This window comes from Arachis duranensis, chromosome 1, assembly GCF_000817695.3.
Source record: "Arachis duranensis cultivar V14167 chromosome 1, aradu.V14167.gnm2.J7QH, whole genome shotgun sequence".
NCBI lineage: Eukaryota > Viridiplantae > Streptophyta > Magnoliopsida > Fabales > Fabaceae > Arachis > Arachis duranensis.
In genome coordinates, this window is record NC_029772.3 from 90,792,179 (window position 1) to 90,798,159 (window position 5,981).

A 5,981-nucleotide genomic window follows, 5' to 3' on the forward strand; every position below is an offset into this window, starting at 1 on the left:
TTAGCTTGTGTATATATTCAATTAGTAATAATAATTAATTTTCAGTGATTATTCGCTTAAAAAATTTTCATAGAAAAATGAGACTAATATTTTCTTTCAGAACTTTTGTTTCCTGCAAGTTCTTATTTGATAGGTCCATGATCCATTTCTGTTCGTGACCCAAACTACTAACTGCGATAGTCCATTTGCGTTCTGAACCCGAGATTTTACAAAACTATTGTGCGAAATAGGCCCAAATCGTCAGGTCAGATCATTTATCCAATTTAATTTAACCGATTTTTATCAATATAATTAAAATTATAAAAAAGAGAAGTTAAAAGTGTTCGGCCTTATTAATTCAAAATAACAGTGGATTAAATAGTATAGTTTGTGGGCTAAACAGGTTACCTATTTAAATTTTTTCTAAAACAAGCTTTTTGTCAAAACAAAAAATACATCAATGCATAAAACTCATCGAACTGGAAATAAATGATATGCATATAAAAAAAAATAAACGAATCAATCTATATAAGACTTATTTTTTTCGATATGCATATTGAGGATGCTAGACGTAAATGTGATGGCTGCTTTTTTGAAATGTAGACAGAAAAAATTGGATCGTTCAATTTCTTTGTTAGTGAAGTAGGTACACAAATCAGATGCTCTAATTTATTTGGAAAGAATTTGAATTTAGTTGTAGGTGATCGGACCATCTAATTTGAATGTGGTTTAATTTTTTTTTTATTTTGGAAGAGAGCAAATTGAATCATCCAATTTGTTTATTGAACAATTTATTTAGTATATATATATATATATATTACTTAAAATAGTGATTTAGTTCAGAATGTAAGGTTTAGACCTCTTTTGAGGTAGCGCCCGACTTGTATCGATGTCGAAGTGTCGCCGTCTAAGTTCCTCATGAGAAGATAGGGGTGATGTCAAGGAGTGTAATTCTTTGGTTATAAAGAGTCAAGATAATCAAGAATTAGTATGATGAATAATAACAATTGTAGAAAACTAGTCATGGTTTAAGTGTGCTATATAAGTAGAGAACTTGAATTCTATTTACGTTTTAGTGATTCATTGTTATTCGCAACTCAATTCAATATTGCTATTCTTTAGTTTTCTATTTTCTTTTCTTTCTTTTTACTATCAAAGCTACCGCTGCTGAAAGAATCATTTTATGGTATCAAGAGCAACAGGTGTTTGATCCAATGAAGATTCTGTCAATTCCAATTCCAACAACACTCCTTCCTCTTCTTATGTTATCAACAACAAGATCTTTTTGTAATTCGAGGACAAGATATTAAAGATCATTTCCATCCAAACGAATTTCTCGTCAATTTGATTCCGCAGCAATTAAGCAAGTTGGGATTGAATCTCAACAATTCAAACAATGGAGGTAGGGTGACTATAATCTCCGCTCATAGATGCTCACATCTATAGATTCTGATTTCAAGAGTAAAATAGTTGGGTGCATCTTTTCTTATGAAATTTAGGATAAGATTGAAGAATATTTCGAGAAATCCATTAAGTATAAGGTTAAACAACTCAAAGCACAACTAAAACTGGTTAAAAAATATGGTATATCTGTTCAAGATTATATCTCAAAAATTAAAAACCTTGCTAATTCTTTGGCAGTCTTAGGTTACCTTTTTCGACCGAGAAATATGTAGAAGCTATTGTTGAGGATTTAAATGAAGATTATCAAAGTCTTTTAATCACAATCAATACAAAACTTGAAATGTATAGTCTGTGTAAAGTGCAAACTCTTGTATTGACTCATGATGACATGATGAATAAATTCAAAAAGCTAGATAATGTTCTTATACAAGCTAGTTTTGCTCAAAGTTCTTTTCCTTCTATGCCAAATACTATGAGAGGTAGTCCAATGAGAGAAAGGGGGAGAGGTGGAGGTCGACCTTTTAGAGGTGGCAGCTTCTATCACCCAATGGATGAATATATATCTCTAGAAATGTTAAATTTGATGAATCTTAGTTTTTTTGTTCTGATTTATTTCTCTCTAAATCTGTTAGTAACAATCTTGACTTAACTAAGAAGGATACAGATAGTTCTTTTTATTTTTTAAAATACCCTGTTCCTCGTATTATTCCAAATGTCACTTCAGCCACTCATCAAAATTCATGCACCTTAAATGAACAAGACACTCTGATTAGTTTACACACAATTAAAGGTGTTCCATTTGTCATAACTAATGACTATCCAAGCTATCAATTAGAAGATGCTTTTGATCCTAGCCACAATCCTACTCCAGCACAGCACCAAGGCCCTATGTAATCCACTTCTGGCATAAACATTGTTCTTCCACCTATAGAATCCTCCAACACACAACCCTTTACAACATCACACCATTCATAACACATTACTTATCACAATACTCATGCTATGATGACAAGGTCCAAAACAAGTTCGTCTAAACCAAAAGTTTTTTTTTCTGTTCTGTCTAAAAATAGCAATGAACAACTTCCTAAAACAACTCATGTTGCCCTTAGTATTCTTTGTTGGAAAGAGGCGACGATAGAAGAGTTTAAAGCTCTACAAAGAACCAATACTTGGTCTTTAGTGCCTAAACCAGAAAATGCAAAAGTTATAGATTGTAAATGGGGTTTTACCATTAAAAGACACCCTAATGGATCCATTCACAAACATAAAGTTAGGTTAGTGGTTCAAGGTTTTTACCAAGAAGAAGGTTTTGACTTTGAACAAGTTTTTAGTCCAGTAATTAGACCTATAACAATTAGATTAATCTTAAGCTTAGCTCTTTCTCGAAATTGAATGATAAGGCAATTTGATTTCAACAATGCCTTTTTGAATGGCTATTTACATCAAATAATCCATATGTCACAGCCAATTGACTTTGAAGAAAAGTCTGACACACATGTTTATATGTTGAATAAATCTCTCTACGGCTTGAAACAAGCTCATAGAGAGTGGTTTATTAAGTTAAGTGCTACTTTGCACTCTTTCGATTTCAATAATTCTAAGTCTAATAATTCTTTATTTATTAAGAAACATACCAATTTAATCATTTATATTCTTTGCTATGTGGATGACATTATAGTTACTGGCAATAATTCACATTGTGTGGTTGGCATGATTAAAAAATTGGACACTGTTTTTTCACTAAAAGATTTAGGTGACTTAAGCTACTTTATGAGAATTGAGATTCACAAAACTGAAAATAGAAAATTGCATCTCTCACAAACTAAATATATTACAGATTTATTATCAAGATTGGGGATGGCTCAAGCAAGCTCTATGCCAACCCCTATCGTTTCTTTGTTACAATTATTGTCTGCAAGTTTAGAGACTTTTGAAGATTGAAAGTTTTATCAAACTATTGTAGGATCTCTACAATATTTATACATCACAAAACCAGATATCTCTTTTGTTATGGCAAAAATTAGCCAGTTTATGCACCCTCCTCTCTTGGCTCATTGAAAGGCAACAAAGTGGGTGTTACGATATTTGAGGGGCACACAACATCATTATTTAGTTCTACATAGAAGGGATGATATGAGATTGTATGGATTTACAGACTCGGATTGGACTACAGATCTAGAAGATAGAAAGTCTGTGTTAGGGTATTGTGTGTATTTAGGGGCTAGCTTAATTTCTTGGATGTGCACGAAACAAACAACTATAAGTTGTTCCTATGCAGAAGCAGAATTTGGGAGTGTAGCAGCTTGTGAAACTGAGGTACAATACCTCAAGCATTTGTTAGAAGAACTGGATGTCAAGCTTCACACTGCTCCAACAAAATATTATGACAACTTGAGCACTGTTTTGTTAATGGCAAATCATGTGTTACATGGCAAGACTAAATATTTCTAGCTTAAAGTATAATTAATCAGGGATAAGATAAATCAGAAATAGTTACATGTGATGCATATTCCAGGGACAGATGAGGTTATTGATCTTCTTACTAAACCGTTGACAGCCTCCACATTTGAAAGATTGAGGTTCAAACTGCAAGTTATCCCAATGCCAAGCTCGAGTTTGAGGGGGGTGTGGAGGAGTGTAACTTTTTGGTTATAAAGAGTCAAGATAATCAAGAATAAGTTTGATGAGTTATGATAATTGTAGAGAAACTAGTCTTTATTTAAGTGTGCTATGTAAGTAGAGAAGTAGAATTCTATTTACGTTTTAGTAACTCATTGTTATTCTCAACTCAATTCGATATTGCTATTCTTTAGTTTTCTATTTTCCTATCTTTCTTTTTACTTTCCTGCTATCAATGCTACTGCTGCAAGAATTCTTTCAGGTGGTACCTGCAAGTGACTTCGATACTTAAGTTAGCAAGGATTTTAAGCAGGGTTTTTAGTAGCTTAGAACATGAATATACCTTAGGGGTGTCAGTGTACTTATAGTAGAGTTGATAACCACCTTTTTTGGAGTAGTTTCACCTTTGTTGGTGGATAAGTGGTGCGGAATTTAAAGTCCACAAACTAACCGACAAGTGCACTGGGTCGTACCAAGTAATACCTCAGGTGAGTGATGGTCGATCCCACAAGGATTGATGGATCAAACAATAATAATTGAGTGATTAACTTAGTCAGAAAAGTATAAAATGGTGTTTGAGAGTTCAATAGCATTAAATAGTGAATTCAGAGAATTAGAAGGCAAACAGTAAACTTGATGTGAAAACTATGAGAGAAAACAGTTAAGGTTTCGGAGTTGTTTACCTTTCGGATTTTTATTTCTTACCAACTATTATAATCATGCAAGATTCAAGTAATGACAAACTATATTTGACTAAACCCTAATTCCTTAGTAATTTAGTCTCCTCTAACCTAGTTAACCGCCAATTCCTTGGTTTAAGTCCAATTCTAGTTTATCAACCACAAAAATCCTAATTACCCAAATATAAGAGGATTATATATCACGTATCTCGTCAAGTCTAGATAATTAGTGATTTAAGAGAACCGATCTACCCAAATTCTTAAGATGAAGAATGAAAACAAATCCTTGAAATTAAAATCAATACATAAATTAAAATAGAAGAGTAATAGTATTAATCCATAGAATAAATAGAGCTCCTAACCTTAACAATGGAGGTTTAGTTGCTCATGCAGGAAATAAACATTAGCAGAGAAAAGTGTAAAGTGCGGAAGTGGAGAAGAAGAACCCTAGGCCAAGATCTCTTCTCCTTTTATATCTAATATTAATTAATGTAGAATATATTTTCTAAAACTAAATAATATATTTTCCTATTTTAAATAAAAATAAAGTTTTAATCAAAATAAACAAAGAATCTTCATTGCTTGCTCGTGGGAACCACTTTAATTCCTAAAGCTGGTGCCAAACTTCGACTGTGCTAAGTTTGGCACCACTATTCCCGTGCATGATTGTAACTTTCTCTTTATCCTGGCGCCAAACTTGGCCCAAGTTTGGTACCACCAAGGCAGCACGTATTGGGAGATTTTCTTGATCTTGGCCTCAAACTTGGAGAATCCCAAGTTTGTCGCCACCTTGATGGTGTTTGGAATCGTGATTCCTGAAAAAAATTTCAGACTATTATATCATTGAAAATCTCTGGAAGTTAGATTTCCAATGCCACTGGAACCGCGTCAATCGGACTTCTGTAGCTCAAGTTATGCTTGTTGGAATTTGAGGAGGTCAAGGTTGACATTATCATCCACTTTCTTCCTTTTCTTCTACACGAACTCTGTCAAATCCATCAGAATGCTACTTGAAATAAACCAAATTGCACACGACTCAAAGTAGTATCCACAGTGGCTTAAAAGTACATAAATCTTGATTAAATTTAACAAATTTGAATGCAAATTCACTAGAAAAAGATAGAAAAGATGCTCATGCATTAATAACCGTTCCCTTTATCTTGGAAGTTTGTCAGAATCTATCTTTTAATGGAGATAGAGATAGTAGAAGAGATTCGTAGAGGCAGCTACTTATTTAGATAAGTAAAACTGGACCTTCTTGTCGTGTCCGACCTCATAGGAGGTCCTTGATAGGCTTTT